Source organism: Pinus tabuliformis, chromosome 4_2 (genome assembly GCF_031772625.1).
Source record: "Pinus tabuliformis cultivar Carrire ecotype Pingquan chromosome 4_2, CPIR1, whole genome shotgun sequence".
NCBI lineage: Eukaryota > Viridiplantae > Streptophyta > Pinopsida > Pinales > Pinaceae > Pinus > Pinus tabuliformis.
This window is the reverse complement of record NC_142304.1, coordinates 341056729-341083022: the sequence shown is the minus strand read 5'-3', so window position 1 is coordinate 341083022 and position 26294 is coordinate 341056729. Positions and strand designations below refer to the sequence as shown.

The window sequence follows — 26294 nt, the reverse complement described above, 5'->3', positions numbered from 1 at the left end:
GCTAATGTAATACAGAAACAGATTCAAGGCCTCTTGACTTATTTCCGGCTTGATAGTAGCTATATGGAAGACATACAGTAATTAAAATCTCAGTCCCCAGTGGAGTCGCCAATTATGTTAACACCCAGGTTGTTCCCTATGACTCCCAAGGGAATACGGCCGGGGTAACCACTAACCAATCTTTGGATCACAGTTTCTAGCCAAACTGTAATCAGAGAGGGCTCTCTCTTTATGATTTGTCTCTGTTAGGATAGAGTTTTAGGCTAGCTATTATGCTCAGGTTTTGGTTTATGTTTTGGTTGAAGGATTTCTTTCAGGTCTTATGATATAGTGTTTAGGTAGTGAAATACTATTGGGCAATGGAGTCTGGAGTTGTGAAATGACTTGATATGCAGGATTGGTGATGTTCAAACTGCAGGGCCTATTGTGTATTTTAGACAAACAAAATTAGCTTAAATGGTGATGTATGTCAACCAATAGAAAGCAATTAAGAATTTTCTATTAAGTTGGTGAGGTGAAGGTGAGCACACTGCACAGGAGCATAACTTGAATTCCTGTGACAAAGGCCACTGTGAAAGGTGTGTTCTGAAAGTGCAGCAATTAAGAATTACACTTATCTAGATTACAGCTGAAGAAAACATTCATAAACAACACAGATTGAACTCAGGGTACTCAGTGAATAAATCCTGAAAGTTATTCTTTTTCCTTGTTGCTTAGTATTGAAAATCAGATAACATATATGGATTTTTAACAAAACAACTAATTAACAGAGAGAGTTACAGAGACTTATTGTATGGTGAAATACACAGGAATCCAGCAGTTATCAACAGACACCAGCACGCATTCAACACTTCAGAAATCCGAGAAATTCCATCACTTTCTTTATTAGACTTCAGAAAGGATTACAGCATAAGAATTTCTTTAGGAGAAATCAACAACAACCCCTCAAGCTTATGCGAGGGGCAAATATATACTCTCGGTTTTTACAAAAATATCTGAGTTCTAAGTTATCTCAGATTTAATACTCTCACCAACTTCTAAGATATTAAAATCAGAAAGTTATTACAACATTGAATACAAAGTAAAGATGTCTTTATGCTTTGTCAGAAGATATTCTGGCCTTTGGAGGCCACTGAGTCGGTTGGAATGCTTTGATTAAATGCTGGAGAACACGTCTTTATGCTTGCTGCGCTGTATTTTCTCGGGTTTGCCACCTGTGATTGTGATTGCTGCTGTGGTGACCGAATAGCCCTGCTGAGTTGGCTCAGCCTCTGTCTTTCCTTTGTATGCTTATCTACCAAAATTCTGCCTGTGCATGACTACTTATAAACTGGACAAAAATTAACATTTACAGGTTCTGGCTTGACAATATTATCTGTGTCAAATTTTTCCAGACTTCCTGTGTGGGCAATTGGTGCTTCACAATTGCCTCTATGGTTTCATCTGCTTCTGTATACTTAAAGAAATTTGGAGGCACATCAAACAGATGATTGACCTCATTCATAATAAAAAATAGGTTGTCCACCCTATTGTACAAAATTTGCCCTGATGCTGGCCCTGATTCTGCTGAAGTGCTGGGCTGTCTTGCAATTTGTCCTGCAGCATGGGCATCAACCCTTTTGATGTAGTTTTCAAGGGTAAGCAGTCTTCCTACACTGCTTAATATGCTGGGGAGGCCTCTGTTCTGTAATGCCTGAAATCTGTCCATGAACTTGTTGATTTCAGTCTGCATATCCTGGGTTCTCCTTTCCAGTGTTCCAACCAGGTTTCGTAGTGTCAGGACCCTTTTAACCATTGAGATTGTCTCAGTCCTGTGAGCAATTCCCATGGTGGCCAGTTGAGAGCTTGTCCTGTTATTTAAAATATTTATCATTCTAGTGGCAGCATCAGGCATGTTGCCAAGGCTGGCCCTAGCTCTGTGTATTTCCCTGTTGGCCTTTGTAATGAGTACTGTTTGTTCATCTATAGTCTCAATATACTGCCACTGATTGGTGATAGACCGGCCAATATTGCCCCAAAGGACTGCTTTTAGCTTTGCAGTCACCTTTTCTAGTGTGAGCTCCTTCTCAAGCTCAGTTATCCTTTTCTTTAGAGCTTTTATTTCTCGTTCCTTTTCAGCTGCATTCTGTTTGCTCTTATCATATTTCTCATTTATTTTAGCCAAGGATTCTTTGGCTGAATTGAGCTCCAGCATTTGAGCTTCCAGGACTTGAATTTCATTTTGGAGTTTCTGCATATCCAGACTATGAGTCTGTTCTGTTGCTGGTGCAGTTGCAGTTGCTGATGTAGTTGGTGCTGTAGGCCCTGTTTGCTGAGGAGGAGGGGCAGTTGTTGGAGCAGCTTCTACAAGATTGATTATTTCAGGAGGAGGCTGGGAGGTTTGACCCTCTTCTTTTTGTTTTAATGCTGCCTGTAGTGCTGCCTTTGCAGCCTCTGATTCTCCTAGCTTGTCTTGAGTCCGGATTAGCTCCTTGTATAGAGATATCAACAGGGTTGTGGCCTCTTGATCATGCCTTTGCTGGGCCACATCATCTGTTTGAGGGTGGATTGTGGCAGGGAGTTTTATCTTTCTTCTCAATGCTGCCATGTCAGCATCCCTCAACTTCAATATCTCTTGGATCCCTTTGATATCTTTGGGATCATGTCCAATCTCAATGATTATTTCTTCCAAGGACCTTATTCTATTGTCCTTTGCCTGGGATGATGCTCTCTCTAACTCCAGTTGAGAGGCTGTATTGTTAAGGCTATTTTGTAGCCTATAGTTATCCAAGGTCTGGTCTGCCAGAGAAGCATAGACCATCTCACCCGTTTGCTTGTGTAGTTCTATTTTGTCCATTGGGTGGATATCCTTGGCCATGACCTCCAGGTTGGTCCTGAGGTAATCTGAGGCAGATTGGGGCTGCAGTGCTGTGGGCATAAAATGACTCATGATCATCTTGCCTTCCCCTACATCAAAAGCAGACATAAGTCTCTGCTGATTGGTGGGAGCCATGTTTAGCAGATGGTTGTACAACTGTCTTTTGATGGGCTCATTTCTCATCTTAATATCGATGAACTGTTGTTTGATACTAGGCCCACCTTCCCTTTGCTGCCTGGAGGAACTTACTTCTCCTCCCATTCCCCTATCCTGTTCCTGTTGAAAGGAACTTGCTGATGTTTCCCTGCTGGGTGGGACTATACCCAGCGGCTGCCCTATTGGCATCTCTTCCTCTGAAAGAGGATTGAGTCTCTGCCTCTTCTCCCCATGAGTTGCTGACGTTGTGAGGGGAGTTTCTCTGTCCCTTTTCCTGCTTGTGTCCTCCTTTTGTGGTGTCTGGAGTGTGGATGCATCAGCTGAAGTCTCTTGCCTCGGAGGCTCAGTTTGTTCAGTGGATTTAGGGACTTCCACTGTTTGCTTTTGCTGGGCAGGCTGTTCCTGCCTTTGTTCTTTTTGTTGTTGCTGCTCCTCTTGCTGCTGTCCTTCACCCTGCTGCTCCATCTCTTCTTGTTGCTGCACTAGGGTTTCCATTTCCTCTTCGGTCATAGGAGGTGGTTGTTCCACCTGCTTTTCTTTGCCCTTGTTGACTGTCTGTGGAGGATTCATGGCAGCTTGAGGATGCTTTGTTGAGGACGAGGCAGCTGCTCCAAGTTGTTTGTTGTATGAGAGGGGAACCTGTCCACAAGATTCTAAGTCAGCTTCCTTTTGAATATTTCTAGCCTCTCTCTCTAGCAGCTCTTCGTTGGTAATTTCTTCTTTTAGGGTACCTTCTTCCCAGCTTAATGTATTAGCATACCGCTCAATCTCAGGTTGCCTCATGTGTGAATAGTTGCCCAATTTGTATTTTATCCTCCTGAGGGAGACAAAGTGATTGGGGTCATAGGGTATCCATTCAAAGCTAGTTTGCAGTCTGAGGGCCTCTAGGATACTGTTTGCCTCTTTCCACCCCTCCTCTTTTCTGTTGTATAGGAAAGGGCCCAGCTGGCTCCTTACTTTTAACTGTGACTTCTTGTTCTTGCTTTGAAAGTGGAGGTAGTCAGCATTCCCAAACTGCCTGAAATATTCTAAGGCAAAAAGCCTCATGGGGACATACCTTGGCAACCTAAAAGGCTTCAACTCACAGCCATATATTCTGATGACTGTGTGGTCTTGGTAGAGGTACCAATTACCAATGCTGTAGGTTTTGTTCAGGTGGAGAATTCTCCTCATCTCATCAGTTAACCTTGGAGGAGGAACACCATACAATACTGTCATGGCTGGATGAATGAATGAGTCAATGAACTCAGAGTATGTGTATGGTGATACTGAGGCACAATGAAAGACAGAGGTCCAAAACACAACTGACCTTGGATTTCCCTGGGCATTGACTTGCTTCAAGGGAATAGGGAAACTGGCTGGCTGATAAAACAAGAATAGGTGGTATATGTATGAAGTATACCTGAACAGTCTTTCCCTCTTTAAATTCATAAGCTGGTCATGGATCTTATCTGCAATGTATGTAGCATAATCATAGTGTACAGCTGGGGGCTTACCAGGAGAGAATATAGACAGCATTGCCATTATGATTTCATCCACATCCTCCAGTCCCTTGAACCCTAGGACATAGCTGATCAAATCTACTAGCATTCTCCCCAATTCATTCAAGTACTGATATCCAATGGGAGGAGTTCTGATGGCTTCAGAGCCTGGTTGTACAAACAGCTGATTGATTTTGATGAGTTGGTCATTTGACAACTTGTTCCCCTTCTTTATCAAGTTCTGCATGTGGAGGGGGGTCAATGGCTTTGCAGTATGGAAGTGCAGCATCTTATTTACACTCTCTGGGGTGATATGGAACAGGACTGAGCCTGTGGGGCTGATGACAGCTCTCTGGCCTGGGTCATAGCACTCCTGGCATCTGTAGATCAACTCTGGCATAGGATTCACCTGGGGGAGGTTGTAGATGGGCAAGTTTGAGTCCCAAATCCCTAAGATGTCTGCTCCACTAAGGTGCTGGGCTTTCAACTCATTCAGCATTTGAATATTATATTTGGAGCCCATTGGAAACCAGTCTAGCATTTGATAATCCATATCTCCCAGGGCTTTCCATTCTAATTCCTGGTGAGGGGCATTGAGAGGCTTGATGTTCAGTGCAATTGGAGTCTCCATGGTCTTCTTTAAGCTTGTAAACTGTAAGTGAACTGTTTGAAGGGAGCAACACAGCACAGAAGTGATTTTTATAATGACAGTTTGAGTTTTCAGGTACCAGAGGGAGAATTGATGCAACAGCAATTGAAATACTGTTTAAATTAGGAATAGGACTACTGTCTGGTCTCACTTTGTCTTCCTTAGCAGGTGAATTCAGTGTAAATGAGTCTTTCGCGAATGCGCGAACAGAATATTGTTTATTTGTGACAATGCGGGAAAACAAGGCTCAGCTAGTGTTTTTGGAATTCACAATTGTAAATGGGGTGTTTGCAGAGGGAAGTTGCCGGTGAAATTGTGTTTCATCGTTCCTTAAGCCTTCTGAGTAATTTTATAGACAACTACAGGCGTACGGAGGATAGAAGATGAAAAATACCTGGTAAACAGCGAGCAGAGGTCGCGTATGCGTGCAGGGTTGGTACTCTGGAGGTCTCCTTGGTCGACTTAGCAGGTTGGCGACAATTTGGACGTAAAAATAGCATGCACAGGAAGCAGTAGCGAATGAACGAAAAGTACAAAACAACGCGTTTTTTGGCTAAATATGGACTTTTTTGCACTTTGGCGCTTTTTTGTGATGACGTCAGCATGACGTCATTGGTGGGGTCAAGGTCGGATGACGTCAGCTGACGTCATCGGGTGACGTGGTGAGATGCTATTGGTCCATGGGGGATGGTGCGGTGGCAGCCACGTCGGCGGAGGGGCGGACAAAGGACTAATGCGATGGCAGGGTGGAGGTGACGTGGGCAAGACGTGGGATAACAACTTGGCGGTTAGGGCCGTAGCGGTTACGGTTAAGGATAGCCGCCACGGTTTCTCGAGACGGTTAGGGTACGGCCCCGCAGTTGTCAGATTTTGCTCCGAGAGCCCTCAATGGGCGACGGGTGGCCGCGCCCTGACGTGACGCAACGTCACTTTCTCGGGCGCTAAACCTCTGTCGCGGGGGCCGCTCCGATATTAATACGGACCGTCGGATCTCTTGGATCTGATCCGACGGTGGACGGGGTAATGATGTGTTCGGGGGATATGCATGCGGGCGGAAACCTTCGGATATGGGTTTTTTATAAGGTTTTCAATGTATTTTAACAAATCAAAAATGCGCGCTGATACTTTGGATAAATGCCAAAGGTGGGTTTTTGGACTTTGATAATTTGCAAAGGGGTTTATGGGTAAGGGGATTTATAAAGTTTTTCAATGCGCAATAATGCAGGCCCGATACATTGGATAAGAACAAAGTGGGTATTTTAGGGGTTATCTTTGCAAATAAAAGGGGTATAGGTAAAACAAGGTTAGTTATGAGGCTTCTTTTGGCAAATGAAGCTTTCCAAGGGGCCAAATGACTTCAGAAGAGGGGTTTAGGGTTAGGTTCATCAAAGTGACCAGATGCCATTTGATCCCTGACACAGAACTTATTGGCTATAATACCAAGGGGAGGGATATTTATACAAAATTTGGGGTTTATACACCATGGTGTTAATATTAGTAAGGGAAAAGGTAATGTAGGGGATTTACATAGTAGTGTTAGAGTTAATATGGATGAAGGGGTAAATGGGGGGGAAACCACTAAGCTTATTTGAAACTTACTTAGTTTAGAGAGCAGATCAAAATGAAAAGATTTTTACACAAGAAATGTGGCTTTTGAATGAACAAGAACCACCATGAAACCATGATCTTCTTCCATGACATCTCAGCTGATAAGGGGATGTTAGTAATGAAAAGAAAGGGGGAAGGAGGGAGGTTAGTCATGCTCCTTGCTATAACTTAATGAAGATGAACACCTTGTCAATTGATAGACTTTGCCTTGGTAAGCACAGTTAACACATCTGTGATGGTAAAGATAACGTTTCTGCAACCCCAACTACTTACCCAACTACTTGCCTAGCATTTTTTATTTCTTCTTAGAGGGTGCACTTGGACTTGCAGACCCTTACTTGCCTTTTCTTTTCTCTGGCTTTTCCTTTGTTTTTTCTATCTACTTCTACCCTTATCTCATCCAAGGTCCCAGATTAAGCTGTTGGGAGCCTTTTCTTCTCTACCTGAACTACTTGTCTGCCAAGATTAAACAGTTTGGATAGACTCTTTTCTCTATTCTACAACTGCAAATTTAAACCATGGAATGATCCAGATTAAGCTGTTGAATCATCCATCAAAATTTGAAGCTCATACCAAGCTACAAGCATAGATTGAGTTCTCTTGGAAATATGTGATCTTTGAGTCATCAAAGCAGAGCATATTTGGTCCTTTCATAGCCAATCATGAAATATGAAACCTATTGGTATAGGTATCTAACAGAATGTTTATGCTTCTGTAAATTGATGATCAACGTAGAGGAGATTATGTATTATACTTGTTCCGCTTATAATTGTATGATCAGGATAATCTTTCTGAATATGTGTTAAATTATTCAAAATTTCTACAACAAGAGCATGGCATCCCATAATCCGTCCTCTCAATACTTCCACCAATTATATGAACATTGTGCAGCAGTCAAGGCCTTGGCATGGTGCCCCTTCCAGAAAAATCTTTTGGCCTCAGGTGGAGGGACTTCAGACGGTTCTATAAAGTTTTGGAACACTCAAACAGGTGCCTGCCTGAATACCGTCAACACCCATTCCCAGGTCTGTTCATTGTTGTGGAATATACATGAGCGTGAGTTATTGAGTTCGCATGGGCTAAATCAGAACTAGTTAACCTTATGGAAATACCCATCCATGGTGAAAATTACTGAACTTACAGGGCATATTGCTAGAGTTCTTCATATGGCACAGGTATGAAAATTCATGCTTTTTATGAGTAATTATGCATGCAATCCATGTTTTCCCTTTAAATTTGTCCTAATGACGCTTACCATTGTTTTACTTCTTCAGAGTCCTGATGGGTACACAGTTGCATCAGTTGCAGCAGATGAAACATTCAAGTTTTGGCAAGTTTTTGGGGCTCCTGGTGCCTCAAAGAAGACTAAGACTAAAGATGCAAAAGGGGCTTTCAGCATGTTTCATATGCACATCCACTAAGAAGTATGTGTCAAAATTCATGGAATCAAGATGGATGTTCAACTGAAGGTACTAATTAGATGTTTTTTTGTTTGTTTGTTTACAAAGCTCTTTTGCAGGCACTCTATAGTTCTATTGGATTTTCATGTAGTACATTCCAATTTCTTCTTTGTAATATATTATAATTTCTTAGTTTGTACTAATTGCATGAATTTTGTATAGAGGGGCTTTCAGCAAGTTTCATGCTTACATCCGCTAAGTATTTGTCCAGATTCATGGAATCAGAGCGGATGTTCAACTCAAGGTTGTATAAATTTTTAATAATTTAACACATATTCAACAGAGATTATCCTGATCATGTACTATTGCGAAATACATACACAATACATAAGCTCCTCTATGTTGATCATCAATATAGCAGCATCAATAACAATAAAACATCAAGAGCATTCACACATTAACACAGTATGTAACCCGGGGAAAGCATCCTATTTGTATATTAATGATTGAGACCATGTAACATTACAAAGTACAATTCTTATCACAAGCAATCCAGTACCAGCTCCACCTATTACACACAATACAGCTTAGATCTGATCTCCAAATCTATTCCACTGCTTGCCTGCCTCTCCAGCTCAATGATGAGAATGGTTTACCAAACTCGTATTTCACCTACAAAGAATCACTCACACTCTGTAAGACGTGAGAACAGGCTACAATTCTTTATATTGGCCAATTCATTGGCATACTCAATCCCTCTAATTGTGCAAGATCTGATGCACAACTATAGTCACAACTGATAGCAATCTGATTCTCTAACACCCGTCCCTGCTGAACTGAACATGCACTGACATGCAACTGAGTTAACTGATGTATTCTATAGTTGTGTTATGAGTTAATAATTAGTTTAACAACTCATCATTAGTCTATTTTCCAGTTAGACTAAATACAACCAGTTTAACAAAGCTAAACTGAACACAACTACATCAACTGCACCTCCAGTCCACTAAACTCAACTCACTTGAGTTCTAACTGAAGTCCTGCATGCAAATATTAGTCATCCCATAGGTAACCACGTATTTCCCTCTGGGATCTACATGTACCACATCCATAGCTCATCCTGAAGTGCTCCAAGAGAATAAGATCAAGTTTATAGTCCAAATATTATTATGAGACAATAATATTTGACTTTTCTATTTTTGACACCCAGTCTAAAAATAGACTTTGATCACTCACCCTGTGGTCACCCACACTATGATCACTCATACTGTGGTCACCCACACTGTGATCATCCCTGCTGGGATCAAAAATAGAACTTGCGCCATAATTTTCTTGCGGGCCCACTTAGTGAAAGCGACTCTTTTCACTAAGCTCCATCATCTTGTTGCAATCTCAACAAAGGTAGTAATTAGATGTTTTATTTTCTGCTTGCAAAGGTCTTTTCTGCAGGAGCTCTATAGTTTTGTACTCTAGCATAAGTGTGTATTTTATCTATTGTGGACCTTGATGGAACGATGTCGCAACAGCTTTGTGAGACAATGATCCATTTCTTCAGCTGCGTGATAAGCTTTAAAGTGGTTTTAGAAATTCTTTGGAGCTGCAAAGATGGTTCCAAAAATGATACTTTATGGCTGTTAGCAAGCATCTGATTCACAACTATAAAAAGGCCTCCATGCTTCTACACATGGAATGATGATGAGGGGATGCTCAATGTTGCAGGTAATGCTTGAATTATTTATTTTTTTCATTAGCTGTAAGGAACTTATATCTATATTTTTATCTGTTGTATATTTTATTTTTGTAATATGGTACACTATCCCATCATGCAATTCCTTTCACATGTGTGAATTCTGATAGGATATTGATATTAATCAGAGTAACTAATAACATACATATTGATTCATGTGGCTACAATTCTAACATTAAAAAATATTGATTGTGTTATCACTTAAGAATTCTAATTCCCAAATTTCTCACATCAGTTTGATGGTAAAGGTTCAGTGCTAGTCTAGGTTTGATTTTTTGTTTGCCTTAGATTCTGAGTCTTAGGAGTCTTGATGGCAGGCTTAAATAAAGGTCAACTATTCATTCTCATCCATCACTAGTCTCATAACTCACACAATTTCCATATGTCAACTTTGTTCAAAGGTTATTATGTGTTACAAAGCTCTTTAGGTGATTTCGTAGCGCATAAATCATTTTTAGGTGTTTTCGCAGTGCATAAATCCTTTTTAGGTGTTTTTGCAGCGCAACATGCTTTAGGTGATTTCATAGCGCATAATCCAGATTTTACACTGGCTGCGCTATGAAATCGGAGATTCGTGCAATCCGTAGCAAATCTTTCTTAACTGTCAGATCTATCAAGTTCAATTATGGTTGCATCATCCACTGTCAGATTATACACTTCACATATCATGTCCAACCGCTTATCTTCATTATTAATCTCGTTAGGTACCTTGGTACACTCGGATTGCAAGTTTCAATAAGAGCTAGACATTCACAGTCATAATTATGATTGTATTCATTGCATGAGGAACAAATTTGCAAGCGTTCAATTTGAATTCATTGTACATCAAGCGAGGCAGTTATCAAACGAGGCAACCATTCAAGCGAGGCAGAGATCGAAGATTAAGCAGTGCGAGTATTTCAAACCTTCATTACACTGAAGTCTCATGGAAGGATCTCCAGAAAGAAAAGAGCACAGGTCAGGTAGATGTTTGAGGAACGAACCTGAAGGGGTAGACATTATCTTGAGGAACAGAGAAGTTGAGCATGCATTCAAGCAGGTTGGATGTTGGAATTTTTGCGAGAAACTCCAGGGAGGTCATGTGCAAATAACCAAAGAATTTGCCTTGAATTTCACAGGACTGAATTCAAAGGTTGGGATGCTTGAATTGTAAATCTCACCAAAGGTAATATCCACAGTTACTGAGATTCCAAGGGGACAAGAAAGTTGGTTTAAAAATTTTAAATTTGATATGACTCCCTGCAAAGAATTTCTGAAGCCGGAGTTCATTGACTCAGATTTAAACAAGTCTGTGCCTAGAAATTATGTCAAGGACTCATATGCTAATCTGCTTACCTGCATACAGAGGTACCTTACCTGTGAAGGGAGATATAACAAGGTGTATTCATATCATTTCAAGCTTCTACTGCATTTCACAGGAAAGATATCTCTTGATTTACCTTTCTACTTATTTCGTAGCCTAAGAAAAATGTGTGACAAGGTGCAGCTAAGGAAAGAAGCCTGTGAGACCTCATTGTTTCACCATGGCTTAGTTAAGTTGATCATTCTGCATGAACTCTAGAGAGTAGGTAGGGACTGGCCCATGTTTATGTTTATGTCTGGTTTTAAAAATGAAACTGGTCTCAGTCCCCAAGCTGTGAAAAATTCTCCACCAACAACTGGTCATCATACAGAAAGATCCAAGAGATTCACCAAATTGAAAGCTAGGAAACAAGTAAGGGAGCCCGCCAGATCAATGGTTATCCAGGACACACCCCAGTAGTCCCTGAAAAAGAAAACTTAGGTCGAAGAAGGTAGACGTGAATCATCTGTATGAGAAGTAGTCCAGAGAAGAATGACCAGGAGTCAATTAGCTAAGGAAAAAGGCAAGAAGGTGGTTGCTGAGGAAAGCCCTGTTTCAAAGGGAAACTTGAATGACTTACTGCAAGCCATTGATATTGAAGAATCTCCCCTGGTTCAAGCAGATTTGATAGCATCAGGTAAAGACAAGACTAAAAGAACCAAAGCCTTGAAAAAGCTCAAGTTTGATGATCAGGTTGCTCAATTTGTCTTTAAGCCAAGAAGACCCATGACGAGGAATTTCAAACAGATACAGGAGATGCTACCAGAAACAGGTGAAACAGAGGAGATCACAAAAACCCATGACAGACCTGTGACTTCATTACAATCATCATCACAGCTGCATAAAGAAGATAAGGGAAAGGAAATCATCCCGCAAGAGGAATGTAGTGTTGAAGAATTGAAAAATAAGTTGAGGTTAGCTAATCTTGAGATTGCTAGATTGAAGAAAGCCTCTAGGAAGCATGCAATCAGGGAAGCTCATTTTGACAAAATGCAAGCTCTGTGGGAAGACAAAACAGTCCAAATACCCGAGGTGGTTGACTGTAATGCACAATATTATACTTGGTCAGTCCTTGCAATAAAGGAAGCGATGTTCATCAGGAGAGTTAATATGAAACTTAGAGCTGGGAATAGGGTTATGAAGAGGCAAATTGAAGAGTTGAAGTTGCAGTTAAGCCAGCGGGAAAGATCTCCTTAAGGAAACCACACAAAAAGTAAGGTTGTATTCATAATTTTGATAATCTACCTTGTTATAATTTCTTGAAGAAGGATACATCTCTACTTAGTTTTGATAGCCAATGACAGTTGAAAGGGATATGTCAAAATAAAAGAGGCTCAAGTCAGTTAGATTTTGGTGTTAAACTGTGTTTTTTGATTACACAACAGTTTCGTAGTGCGCTACGAAACTGCTGAAAAGAACGCATAATGCACAGCAGTTTCGTAGCGTGCTGTGAAACTGCTATAGCTGCATAATTAAATCTCAGTTGACCGAATTTTGAGGGACCAAGGGGACATTTTTGAAAGGAAAGCTTATAAAATATCATCTACAATATGCAAGCAACCAGCCACGGGAAAACAAGCGGAAAAAAGTTATATGAATTTTAAACCTTTTGTTATACAAATGATAGTATTGTAAATGACTTTTCAATCAGCTTTAAAAAGGGCTTTGTCATCACACATGTATATGGGTCAGGCTTACAGAACATGAGGAATGTGGCACTCAAATAGATGTTTGGGTAATTAAAAGAAGATCAACTTGGTTAGTTGGTTCCGAATATCTTTGAGGAAACCAAAAGCATAAAAACAGGGCAGTTTCCTACTTCTCAGCAGCAGTAAAGGGATCAAACATGAAGGCATTAAGGACCAGTAAGGAGCTTCGAAAATCCACCACAGCTAAATTGAAGGAGAACACCTATCAGAGAAAGAGATTTGATTGTAATTAATGTTATTACCAGCATGATCTGGAGTTAGACTCCTAATTGTCTTAGGTTTTTAAAACATCTAGTTAGCAGTTTGTTACATTTAATAAGTAGTTAAAGTTTGAATAGGTGTCATAGCAAGCAGACTTCGAGTTCCCCTCATGCTGGAGGAGGAATCTCAGTCTTGTAAAGAATACTATATATAGCAGGAACATCAATGTACTTGAGGTTGGAAAATTTCAGAGAAATTGGAACTATTGTGCTATTTATATGACTCTGTTTTAGTAATACAAGACTAGATTTTACTTCTCAGGAACCAGAAGGAGTTTACTGTTCAGAATGTTGTGTATTATCTTCTCTTCAATATTTGCAGTGGTATAGATGTGTGATTACTTAGAAATCACTGATTGTGCTCTAATTTCCTTCACATATTTATAAACTGTGTTGCCCTATATGTTTCTGGTGTGCTCTGAATGGTAGAAATCTAAATGCCCTGACTTCTATGTAAGGTTGATATCATTTTTATACTGAAACGATTGTGACTCCATAAGCCCAACAGATACCTTTTAATTGTGTTTCAACCACTCTCATTTTTTCTATCTTTGTTTCACAAGAGTTAGCCATCTTAATCATAATCAAAAACATTAATCCTTTGAGAGAGCCCTCTCAGGTTGGGGAGGCTAAGCCTCAGCCTAAAGTAGGTTTGAAATAGTTACTTAAGGTCTCCCTGGTCAGCAGCCTTCCAGGGTCTGATTTTGAGATAACAGACTGCACTGAACTGATTAAATCCTTAAATAAGCGGACAATCAAATGAGAGCTCATGTCCTGCCAGGACATGCACTACTGACATCTTGTGTTGCATCACTATTGCAAGGTCATGTACATGGATTTTAAACCTTCACTCTCATGGAACTACTGGCCTCAGCAATAATCTTTGTCCTCTGTCACCAAACAAATATTGATATTCTGTGGAAATTGTTTCTGCTTCTTGAGTGATCATCTCTTACCTCCAGTTATGTTATTGGGTTGTTTAACTGCTGAGCCATTATATTCTGTATTCCTCTGCTCTCATGAAACTGTCTTCCTGATCAATCATGATATCCATATGTTTCCAAACACATCTTGAATTTTAGTCAAAATTGTTCATGCTCATTGGCTCTATCTGGTCATTATATCTTGCCTATGATTACTGGCATCTATTATTGCGTTATTGGAGAGACCAGTCATTCTTATCCTATATTCCTTTGCATTTCAAATCGATTAAGTTCTGGCATTTTTTCTTTGTTCAATAGCCATCCTATGCCTGTATTTTACTATGAAACTTTGATGGTTTTTGGAGTTTTTGCGACTCCTCCATCTGGTTCCCATTGGATTCTTGCCGTATTTTGGATTGCGTTACACAATTATTTTTCATACTCTACGTTCAGCTAATTAGAATGTTTGCAGGTACCTCTGATTTAAGCATACCCATCTCTACTTTTTCATGGATGTTGCCATTTTTTTTTTCCAAATGTGTTTTGCAATACCTTTCTTACTAGATAATACAGGTTACCAATGCCATCAAATAAAATTAAGTTGAAATTTTAGACATGGTTTCATTTTTTCATTTACGAAACTGTCTTTGCCTGTTCTCAAATTACCTTCCAAGGTAATTTAAAGGAAATACTGATAGGTATACTGGCAACATTCAGTTGGTCAGATTTATTCAGAATTTGTAGATGATTTATAATTTACTATATATGGCTAATTGATACTCAATATTACCATTTACCAGATGTTTAGCAATTTTTTTTTATCCATTTAGTCATAATTAAAATTGGATCAATGAGATGTAATCTGCAAATGAGGTCGGTGAAGAATCAGTAGGAATAATTAAGATAAAATTCAAGGTTTTCCTCTAGCTTTGAAGGCTAAATGACACATGGTCAAGTATTTCAATCTAATGTAGCAGAATTTATTAAATGAGAGACATTTTGAGTTTGCAAGATATTGTTTAATTTGTTATGCATTTCTATACTTACCACTGCCATAACATTTGTCTAACACTATGAATTGTTTCTCTTTACTACACGTTACTACACATGTTACTACACATGTTACAGATGATTGTTCAAGGTGCCTTTAACGAACATGGGATCTTGCCAAGGTTTCTTTAACAAACATGGGATCTTGCCAGCATTCTAAGATGTTCGAGGATGGGTTTAACTCTCCGAAGAAGAATCATACAGAGAAGAGCAGCATGGTTCCTCAATTACATTTTTTTAATCTCAAGATCCTAAGGTACACTCTTTTGTTATTGGTAAGTGTTTTTGGGCTTCATCTTTATTATCTTTTATGCATGAATTGTCTTGTAATTTCATTTTATTGTTTTTCTTTCTTTATTGACAATTGCCTCATTGTAGCTCCTCCTTCCCTTTGGGCATTGATAATCAATATCTATCGATGTCTGCCCCATAATCTTCCCGTGACATTTTTCAATGGCACCAATCTTCCAACGGCATTTTTTCAATGCCACCAATCGATAGGAAAATTTTCCACCCTTCGAATTCTTAAATTGACATCAACTTTGAAGTCTTTCTCGGATTCTAGTTCAAGGCATTGGGAATGACAGAGATACAGGCAAAATGCTGATCAGTAGCCTCCATTACTTAAAGCTTTTGATAATTTTTTTGAAAGGGCAATGCCTGTTTGTGGATATAATTCCAAGTGTTTAGATACAAGTTTTCTAAAAACAGTTTAACTTTCGAAATTCTATTGTTATTTTGGTGCTTAGGGTTCTGAATTACAATTTAGCATTGAATCAAATAACTAAAACTTCACTCTGTCCTGTATTTTCCTCTACTGAATCTACAATATATACACTTCACTGGCATAAATTATAATATGATTGAAGTTCTAGCATTACATATCACATCTATCCAGTACAATTAATTCAGTTCTCACATTTTTTAATTACACTTTTAATAACTTATGAAAACAGCTACAAGTGGAAATTTCTCCAGAATTGCTTAATATTTTTTTTATTTTTATACATAATGGTGTAATTATTACAAATTCATAAATTAAATATCAAATATCTATAAATCATCATCATTAGTATTATTTTTTAATTTATCCTAAAAAATAGCTATTTTAACATGGTAACATGAACATAACTCTCAAAAGTTTCTGAACATGTACCGTGAATATTGTGAAAATCTAACAAATAGATATAAGGTTTATTATAAACATTTGGAATATTTGAAGATGGTACTGAAAACAATGGTATCATATTGGATAAATAAATGTATGTTTTGAATAGGCAAAATATTTGAAGATAGATTGAACAACAATTATATGGAATATGTATAACTCTAATATTTAGGTGTCATTATATGTTTTATTTTATATCTTAAAATTGCATTGCTGAATTTTCAATGTGACATATATATGGAATATATCACCTCTAAATTGTAATTATTTTTATTAGTTTAGAATAGTATTGAAAAACTTTCAATGTGACAAATCATCTATCAATTCTTAAAGCCTTATATATCAAGTTAGGGGTGGGGAGGTTTCAAAGATATTGCAATTACAAAGTATTGATAAAAATATCAAATTGTGCAAGACAACTAAAGTGATGGAGGGGTTAGCTTTGCAATGAGATGGATCATGATTTGAAATGTCACGAATAGGTCCATTGTGACATGTGGCTATTGAAACTAAAGGCTAGTCACAAGACCATTGTGACCTAGACTTGGTGATGGGCATACAAGCAAGCAAAGATTGTTGATTTAGAACTTTCATCAATAACAATAAGTGAAATTGTATATAAAGTAGTGTTGGATTTTGGCATACCTAACCTAAAATCTTTTTTATCATACTTTATGTTTAATAGATTGGAATGTTTGCTAGTACCTCTAAAATCTAACATACCCATCATATTATTTCATGGATGTTATACATTTTTCCTTTTCCAAAGTAGTGTGTTATACCTTTAGGTATGCCAAGTAGCAGAGATTTTCATTAGGAGATAAATTAGATTCACTCAAATTTGAATCATGGTTTAATCAGTTTATTTTCACTTCCCAATAAATTTTGGTAATGAATTTTGCAAATGATGAATAAGAAATACTTGGATGACACTTTTGTTGTTTTGTTCTTAATTCTAAGGTAATTTAAAGGAAATATTGGGAGGTGTCTCAACTTAATGTAGCAAAATTTAGTGTTTTGTATTAATTCATCAATAACAATAAGTGAAACTCTATAAGATTATGTAGCTACAGAATTTTTTTGTAGAGGGAAAAATCACAATTTTCATTAGGATGTTGAAAATTTCTTATTGTAGATGGTTTAGGAAGCATATGCAGTTATTGCTTGATCTGAAAATGGGGCACTAAAGGCTTCTTGTCAGCTTACAAGAACCTCTCCCACTTCCAAAGCTTAAATATTCCCAAGATCTAGTGATTAACCAATTGCGGAATTAAAAGTGCTTGAAAATAGGTGTATATTTATGTTTGTTTTAAAACTGTTTATGTGCTATAAGTTATGTTGTTTATGTTGATGTGTAAATACATGTAACAGTAAAACAGTGAAGCAAATAACAAACACATAAAGCAACAATTTAATTAGGAGTTCACCCAAAACTCTTGGACTACGTCTTTGTGAGCTCTAGTCAACTCAACTAGGCTCTCTGGGATTATGGCATAAGTTATTTTACAAGTTCCACGCCCAACTCCACTGATTTACACAGAACACGATGGGCTTAGAACACCATCTTATCCCTGGCTCTGAATCTCTCAGGCTTTCCGGCTCTGCCTCTCAGCTCTAGCTCGGGTTCTGGCTCTAGCTCTAGCTCTTCGGCTCTGGCTTCTCTGAGCTCTCTCTCGACCTCTACATGTCTCTATAATTCGCTTGATCTCCAAACGACTCTTCGGCAACCTTCCAACAACCATTTTCAATGACTTTCAGCTCTCTGGTTTTTCGCTCGACCTCCAAGCAACTCCAAAAACTCCCTCAGTTGCCTACGCTTCTAGCTACCTCATCAATTGATCTCTCTAGCTCTCTTGAGGCATCCTTCTGGCTCTGCAGCTTCACCATCCATTTCCCTGCGTGTAATCATTCCTCTGCGGCTCTGCGGCTTCTTCTACTCCTTGTCTCTTTGACTGGCCATCTGGCTTTGTGGCTCTGCGACTCTCTCTCTGCGTTACAAATGCATCATTGTCTATAAAACGCCCGCTTGCAGCGTGGTACAATGATCAGGGGAAGTTACAAAGGAATCGGGGCTTTCTTCCAAGCGAAAACCCGAAAACGGAACGAAATTCCAATACACAAAGATTTACAGGAAATACACTATCAGGCACGAAATTCGGACTTCAAACATTATGAAATTGCCCCTATAAACCCTATCGATACACCCTTCATCGGCATATCGCAATCGCATATGCGGGAGGTCCAAAACCTCAATACACGGGAATACAAAGAAATCCTGAAAAACTGGATTTCAAATTTTATGCAATCGGGTCTTTAAATCCCACTAGTCCGTGCCTTATTGCTTATCGAAATCGCAATTGCATTGCCCTTGGCATCGAGGATCGTCGATCAAATCTTGACCGTTGATTTGCTCCTTGATCGGACGGTCGATATCGCATCACATGTCGCTATTGCAATGACCCTTTGTATTGGGGATCACCGATCTCCCGACCGCCGATTGAATCTAGACCGTTGATCTGCGCACCTGATGCAACGGTCAATATTGCATCAGCATATCGCATTCGCTACAGCCCATGGGTTCTTCCCTTATACCATGGCATATGCCGATGCCGATATCGCAATCACTCCATCGCATATTGCATATCGCCTAGTCGCTTGTCACTATGCTTGGGGTTCTAATATCAGGCGAAGGCCTACCCCCGATGTGATAAGTTGAAGGTCGTAGTCGGGGGTTCCTTTTGCCCTTGCCTTAAGTCCTCCGCTTCACCCTTCTGATGTGATTTTCCTTTATAAGGCCTTTAGCCCATTTTTGGAAGAATTTGCCTCATTTCCAAAGGAACAAAGGCAAACTTTGTTTTGCAATAACTTCATCATTCGAAGTCCGTTTTAGCCCATTCAAGTTGCAGTAGATTCAAAATGAAAATATCTACGCAATGGGACTATTTCCAGGAGCATCCTTGGAATTTCATTTTCCTCTGTGAGGAACACTTTAGACTTAGAAGTCTATCCAAGATCCATTTTGGATCACGCCTTCCCACTAAAGAAATTTTGGTCTCCAAAAGACTGATATACTGATCTGAGTAGTAAATGAGAGTAAAAACACCCTTTTCTTTCAGCCTCCATACAGTTGCCTCTACATAGTTTCTCTGAACCAATGTCTCTGACCACTTTCCTTCCTGGATGTGCTAGTTCTCCTAGGAAGAGCTATCTTCCTCTTGACTTCATGCAGATCTCCTGCTGAGAAGGTTACAAAAGGTAGTTTGAACTTCTCTGCCTTGATCATTGATCCAAGGTGGCTCAAACAAATGTGAAGTACATCTGCTCCAAATTTTTTCATTTGTACCTGTTTGAAAAGTTGTCGAAAACAACTGTTAACAACAACAAAATACAGACAACAACTGGATGGCTTAACCTCCTGCTTCAAAAAAATAAACAAATTTCACATCTTGTGAACACTTCCATGTCTTACATCTGCATACAAATGATGGACTAGACAACAAGCCCACAAAACATGCCTTTAAAAACAAATGACTCTTCAAGTCAAGCATGCAGAAAAAGACCATTAGGACTCTTTTTCAAACGATGAAATACTCCATCATTATCTCCATCTTGGAGACCAAGTTAACTTCTTCCAAGTAAACACTGCATGCATGTTTACAACAAAGCAATCAACCCTTCAAGTTAATTACACATACATCTTCAAATAAAAAGGAAATCATCAACATCTCTGTGTTCATGCACATCATCCTCATGCATGCATTTCATCCTTCAACTTTCGCTTAAGCACACTTTACTTACGAAGCTGAAATGAAATATAATGTTGTAGCAACAAAGTGAGTCTCCTACTCAACCTTTTTCCATTCACCATCTTGGTAAAAACCTGCAACTTGCATTCCATCAACAAAGAAATGCAAACAGATGCCTTATATCAATAGACATGCAATATTAAATGGATAAGAACTCTATCCATTTCTTATAAATCCATTTCAAAGGTCTTTCCTTTGTCTGCACATCAGCATCAACATGTAAATCATCCTGTGACACATCATTATTGAATCAAAGCCCTTGATTGTATTTGTCATTGCAACATTATCCCATCTTGAGGAATGTTTTACACAAATTTTTCATTTTCTTTTTCATTTGCTATGTTGAATTCGCTATCACACCCATTCCAATTTCTTAAAAAAAAATTATTAACATAATGGTGTTAGAACTACATAGTATTTCTTCACAAACCGAGCCATGATCCCATTTCGTTTTTCAAAAGCATTTATATACTTTTCTGACACCAGATAAACTACATTGTGTTTGGGGCTTTTGTTATTAGTACACTGGATATGCCTATCTGAGGACCATTATCCTTTGTCTTTCTTCATTCACCTAGTAATTTAACTTATCCATGTTGATTGCAGTCTGCAGATAGAACCCTGTATGCGCCCGACCTTCTAGATGATTATTACTTGAATCTATTGGATTGGAGTTCCACCAATGTTTTGTCCATAGCCCTGGACAACACTGTATACTTGTGGGATGCTTCTAATAGCTCTATATCTGAGCTTCTGATTGCAGATGAAGAAGAGGGCCCCATTACCAGCGTTAGTTGGGCACTCGATGGGAGCCAAATTGCCGTTGGGTAGAATAATTTTGTTGTACAGTTATGGGATTTGCAATCTAATAAAAAGGTAAATAAAATATATTTATCTCTTCCAAGGTTTTCTCATTCTAATATAATGGCAATCTCTAAATTTTACATGACACAATTGCAGCTAAGAGCCTTGAAAGGTCATCATGACCGTGTTGGTGCACTTTCTTGGAATGGTCCTATTCTCACCACAGGAGGGCTTGATGGGATTATAATCAATCATGATGTTCACACCCATGAACACATTGTTCAAACATACAAAGGACATACCCAGGAGGTTTGTGGATTGAAATGGTCTCCTTCCGGCCAACAACTTGCAAGTGGGAGAAATGACAATCTAATCTATATTTGGGACAAGAGCATGGCATCCCATAATCCGTCCTCTCAATACTTCCACCAAATAGGTGAACATTGTGCAGCAATCAATGCCTTGGCATGGTGCCCCTTCTAGAACAATCTTTTGGCCTCTAGTGGAGGGACTTCAGATGGTTCTATAAAGTTTTGGAACACTCAAACAGGGGCCTACCTAAATACCATCGACACCCATTCCCAGGTCTATTCATTGTTGTGGAATAGACATGAGTGTGAGTTATTGAGTTCGCATGGGCTAAATCAGAACCAGTTAACCTTATGGAAATACCCATCCATGGTGAAATTACTGAACTTACAGGGCATACTGCTAGAGTTCTTCATATGGCACAGGTATGAAAATTCATGCTTTTTATGAGTACTTATGCATGCAATCCATGTTTTCCCTTTAAATTTGTCCTAATCACCCATACCATTGTTTTACTTCTTCAGAGTCCTAATGGGTACACAGTTACATCAACTGCAGCAGATGAAACACTCAAGTTTTGGTAAGTTTTTGGGGCTCCTGATGCCTCAAAGAAGACTAAGACTAAAGATGCAAAAGGGGCTTTCAACATGTTTCATATGCACATCAGCTAAGAATTATTTGTCAAAATTCATGGAATCAGGATGAATGTTCAACTGAAGGTACTAATTAGATGTTCTATTTTTTGTTTACAAAGCTCTTTTGCAAGCACTCTATAGTTCTAACTTATGTTGGATTTTCATGTAGTACATTCCAATTCCTTCTTTGTAATATATTATAATTTCTTAGTTTGTGCTAAGTGCATGAATTGTGTATAGAGGGGCTTTCAGCAAGTTTCATGCTCACATCCGCTAAGTATTTGTCTAGATTCATGGAATCAGAGCGGATTTTCAACTCAAGGTAGTAATTAGATGTTTTATTTTCTACTTCCAAAGGTCTTTTGCAGGAGCTCTATAGTTCTGTACTCTAACATGAAGTGTGTTTTTTATCTTTTGTGGACCTTGATGGAATGATGTCGCAACAGCTTTGTGAGACAATGATCCATTTCTTCAGCTGTGTGATAAGCTTTAAAGTGGTTTTAGCAATTCTTTGGAGCTTCAAAGACAGTTCCAAAAATGATACTTTATGGCTGTTAGCAAGCATCTGATTCACAACTATAAAAAGACCTCCATGCTTCTACACATGGAATGATGATGAGGGGATGCTCAATGTTGGAGGTAATGCTTGAATTATTTATTTTTTTCATTAGCTATAAGGAACTTATATCTATATTTTTATCTGTTGTATATTTTATTTTTGTAATATGGTACACTATCCCATCATGCAATTCTTGTCACATGTGTGAATTCTGATAGGATATTGATATCAATCAGAGTAACTAATCACATACATATTGATTCATGTGGCTACAAATCTAACATTAAAAAATATTGACTGCACTGAACTGACTAAATCCTTAAATAAGCAGACAATAAATTGAGAGCTCATGTCCTGCTAGGACAGGCAATACTAATATCTTGTGTTGCATCCCTATTGCGAGGTCATGTCCATGGATTATAAACTTTCGCTCTCATGGAACTGCTGGCCTCAACAATAATCTTTGTCCTATGTCTCCAAACAAATCTTGATATTCTGTGGAAATTGTATCTGCTTCTTGTATCCAGTGATCATATCTTGCCTCCAGTTATGTTATTGGGTTGTTTAACTGATGAGCCATTATATTTTGTATTCCTCTGCTCTCATGAAACTATCTTCCTGATCAATCATGATTGCCATATGTTGCCAAACACATCTTGAATGTTAGTCAAAATTGTTCACGCTCATTGGCTCTATCTGGTCATTTTATCTTGCCTATGATTACTGGCATCTATTATTGTGCTGTTGGAGAGACCAACCATTCTTATCCTGTATTCCTTTTCATTTCAAATCGGTTAAGTTCTGGCATTTTTTCTTTGTTCGATAGCCATCCTGTGCCTGTATTTTCCTATGAAACTTTGATGGTTTTTGGAGTTTTTGCGACTCCTCCATCTAGTTCCCGCTAGATTCTTGCCATATTTTGGATTGCATTACAAAATTATTTTTCATACTCTACGTTCAGCTAATTAGAATATTTGCAGGTACCTTGATTTAAGCATACCCATCTCTACTTTTTCATGGATGTTGCCATTTTTTTTCCAAATTTGTTTTGCAATACCTTTCTTACTCGATAATATAGGTTACCAATGCCATCAAATCAAATTAAGTAGAAATTTCAGTCATGGTTTCATTTTTTCATTTACGAAACTGTCTTTGCTTGTTCTTAAATTACCTTCCAAGGTAATTTAAAGGAAATACTGATAGGTATACTGGCAGCATTCAGTTGGTCAGATTTATTCAGAATTTGCAGATGATTTATAATTTATTATATATGGTTGATTGATACTCAATATTGCCATTTACCAGATGTCCAGCAATTTTTCTTTTATCCCTTTAGTCAATTAAAATTGGATCAATGAGATGTAATCTGCAAATGAGGTCGGTGAAGAATCAGTGGGAATAATTAAGATAAAATTCAAGGTTTTCCTCTAGCTTTGAAGGCTAAATGACACATTGTCAAGTATTTCAATCTAATGTAGCAGAATTTATTAAATGAGAGACATTTTGAGTTTGCAAGATATTGTTTAATTTGTTATGCATTGCTATACTTACCACTACCATAACATTTGTCTACCACTATGAATTGTTTCTCTTTACTATACATGTTACAGAAGATCGTTCAAGGTGCCTTTAACGAACATGGGATCTTGCCAGCATTCTAAGATGTTCGAGGATGGGTTCAACTCTCCAAAGAAGAATCATACAGAGAAGAACGACATGGTTCCTCAATTTCATTTTTAATCTCAATATCCTAAGGTACACTCTTTTGTTATTGATTCTGTACTTAGCTAGTTGCACTACAATTTTCCAGCACAACTAAATTAGTAAGTGTTTCTCGGCTTCATCTTTATCATCTTTTATGCATGAATTGTCTTGTAATTTCATTTTATTGTTTTTCTTTCTTTAGTGACAATTGCCTCATTGTAGCTCCTCCTTCCCTTTGGGCATTGATAATCAATATCTATTGATGTCTGCCCCATAATCTTCCCATGGCATTTTTCAATGCCACCAATCGATAGGAAAATTTTCCACCCTTCGACTTCTTAAATTGACATCAACTTTGAAGTATTTCTTGGATTATATTTCAAGGCATTGGGAATAACGGAGATACAGGAAAAATGTTTATCAGCAGCCTCCATTACATCAAAGATTTTGATAATTTTTTTGAAAGGGAAATGCTTGTTTGTGGATATAAATCCAAGTGTTTAGATACAAGTTTTCTTAAAACAGTTTAACTTTCGAAATTCTATTGTTATTTTGGTGCTTAGGGTTCTAAATTACAATGTAGCATTGAATCAAATAACTAAAAAATCAGCGTGTCCTGTACTTTCCTTTACTGAATCTACAATATTTACACTTCACTGGCATAAATTATAATATGAATGAAGTTCTAGCATTACATATCCCATCTATCTAGTACAATTAATTCAGTTCTCACATTTTTTAATTACACTTTTAACAACATATGAAAATAGCTACAAGTGAACATTTCTCCAGAATTGCTTAATATTTTTTTATTTTTATACATAATGGTGTAATTATTACAAATTCATAAATTAAATATCAAATATTTATAAATTATCATCATTAGTATTATTTTTAAATTTATCCTAAAAAATAGCTATTTTAACATGGTAACGTGAACATAACTCTCAAAAGTTTCTGAATATGTACAATGAATATTGTGAAAATGTAACAAATAGATATAAGGTTTTTTATAAACGTTTGGAATATTTGAATATGGTATTGAAAACAATGGTATCATATTGGATAAATAAATGTATGTTTTGAATAGGCAAAATATTTAAAGATAGATTGGACAACAATTATATGGAATATGTATAACTCTAATATTTAGGTGTCATTATATGTTTTATTTTATATGGACCTGAGATATGAACATTGCAGGGATTTTATGAATATTTATTTGTATATCTTAAAATTGCATTGCCGAATTTTCAATGTGACATATATATGGAATATATCACCTCTAAATTGTAATTATTTTTATTAGTTTAGAAAAGTATTGCGAAACTTTCAATGTGACAAATCATCTATCAATTCTTAAAGCCTTATATATCAAGTTAGGGGTGGGGAGGTTTCAAAAATATTGCAATTACAATGTATTGATAAAAATATCAAATTGTGCAAGACAACTAAAGGGATGGAGGGGTTAGCTTTGCAATGAGATGGATCATGATTTGAAATGTCACGAATAGGTCCATTGTGACATGTGGATATTGAAACTAAAGGTTAGTCACAAGACCATTGTGACCTAGACTTGGTGATGGGCTTACAAGCAAGCAAAGATTGTTGATTTAGAACTTTCATCAATAACAATAAGTGAAATTGTATATAAAGTAGTGTTGGATTTTGGCATACCTAACCTAAAATCTTTTTTATCATACTTTATGTTTAATAGATTGGAATGTTTGCTAGTACCTCTAAAATCTAACATACCCATCACTATTTCATGGATGTTATACATTTTTCCTTTTCCAAAGTAGTGTGTCATACCTTTATGTATGCCAAGTAGTGGAGATTTTCATTAGGAGATAAATTAGATTCACTCAAATTTGAATCATGGTTTAATTAGTTTATTTTCACTTCCCAATAAATTTTGGTAATGAATTTTGCAAATGATGAATAAGAAATACTTGGATGAATATTGGGAGGTGTCTTAACTTAATGTAGCAGAATTTAGTGTTTTGTATTAATTCATCAATAACAATAAGTGAAACTCTATAAGATTATGTAGCTACACAATTTTTTTGTGGAGGGAAAAATCACAATTTTCATTAGGATGTTGAAAATTGCTTATTGTAGATGGTT

General features: G+C 37.7%; 2 pseudogenes; both read left to right on the top strand.

The window, feature by feature from the left end:
• Positions 1-8172, top strand: part of LOC149169332 (cell division cycle 20.2, cofactor of APC complex-like) — a 28207-nt pseudogene extending 20035 nt beyond the window's left edge.
• A 7147-nt stretch (positions 8173-15319) lies between these two features.
• Positions 15320-21940, top strand: LOC149169331 (cell division cycle 20.2, cofactor of APC complex-like; annotated as a pseudogene).
• Positions 21941-26294: the final 4354 nt, after the last annotated feature.